Source organism: Arachis stenosperma, chromosome 9, assembly GCF_014773155.1.
Source record: "Arachis stenosperma cultivar V10309 chromosome 9, arast.V10309.gnm1.PFL2, whole genome shotgun sequence".
Classification (NCBI taxonomy): domain Eukaryota; kingdom Viridiplantae; phylum Streptophyta; class Magnoliopsida; order Fabales; family Fabaceae; genus Arachis; species Arachis stenosperma.
In genome coordinates this window covers 80,731,185-80,732,542 of record NC_080385.1, presented here as the reverse complement: position 1 = coordinate 80,732,542, position 1,358 = coordinate 80,731,185, and the positions used below count along the sequence as shown (strand labels likewise).

General features: G+C 42.0%; 1 non-coding gene across 1 annotated transcript; it reads right to left on the bottom strand.

Annotated features, from left to right (window-relative positions):
- Positions 1-825: 825 nt before the first annotated feature.
- On the bottom strand, positions 826-929 carry LOC130953620 (small nucleolar RNA R71). The gene has a single exon (XR_009075782.1). It is a non-coding gene; the product is annotated as a small nucleolar RNA R71 (small nucleolar RNA).
- Positions 930-1,358: the final 429 nt, after the last annotated feature.

The following is a 1,358-nucleotide window of genomic DNA, read 5'->3' as shown; positions in this document are numbered from 1 at the left end:
TTCTCAAATTGGAAGTTAACTAGATTGAGCATTTTTCTTGTTTTATTAATTTAGTTCAAGTTACTTGTTGAATTTTAATTTCTGCACTCTGTTATTTGCTTTTTCTTCTTGTGCCTTTCAATTCAAGCAAATAACTCACTGACCCACTAACTATTTGAATTAATTCCTCAACTGTTCTAACCATACTCTTCCAGTAACCAAGGGTATTCCACTTGTTTGTTGCTTGTGGTGTGTTCTTGTATGACAGGTAGGAGAGGAGAGATATCAACTCCTCCATATACCGAACCAGAGAGGACCCTTCATAGACTTAGAAGGGAAGCAATAGGGAAGAGAGTACTGGGAGAAGAAGAATCTGAAGGAGAATCTGAGGACAATTTTGAGGAAGCTCTAGATCTCAACATGGATAGAGAAGTTCACAACCATGAGAGGGCTGATGGAAACAATGCCATTCCTGAGAGGAGGGTTCTTGGTTCATACATAAACCCAACCTCTAGGAATTGTGGTAGCAGCATTCAGAAACCACCCATTCAGGCCAACAATTTTGAACTCAAACCACAGCTAATATCACTGGTGGAGAATCATTGTTCATTTGGTGGAAGTGCTAATGAAGATCCAAACCAACATCTCACAAAATTCCTGAGAATTTGTGACACTGTGAAGTCCAATGGAGTCCAGGAAGATGCCTATAAACTGCTCTTGTTCCCATTTTCACTTAGGGACAAGGCAGCTAAGTGGCTGGAATCATTCCCAAGGGGGAGCCTAACAACCTGGGATGAGGTGGAAAGCAAGTTTCTGGCACGTTTCTACCCCCCACAAAAGGTCAATAGGCTTCGATCTGAGGTTCAGACTTTTAAACAATAAGATGGTGAAACTCTCTACGAAGCATGGGAGAGGTTCAAGGATTTGACAAGGAGATGCCCACCAGACATGTTCCATGACTGGGTGCAATTGCATATTTTCTATGATGGACTCTCTTATGAATCAAGGAAGGCTGTAGACCATTCATCAGGAGGTTCATTGAACAGGAAGAAGACTGTGGAAGAAGCCATTGAAGTGATTGAGACAGTGGCTGAGAATGAGTACTATTATGCTTCAGAAAGGCACAACACTAAGGGAGTCATGGAGCTGAACCATGTTGATACAATTCTAGCCCAAAACAAGGTGTTTGCCAAGCAACTAGCAGAGCTCACCAGGAAATTAGACACAAATCAAGTGGCTGCAATACACACACAAGATCAAGAGGAAGTAAGCATTGAAGGAGGTGATTGGGAAGAGGCCAACTATGTGGGAAACCAACAAAAGCAATCATATGATCCACACTCCAACACTTACAACCCAGGATGGAAAAACCACCCAAA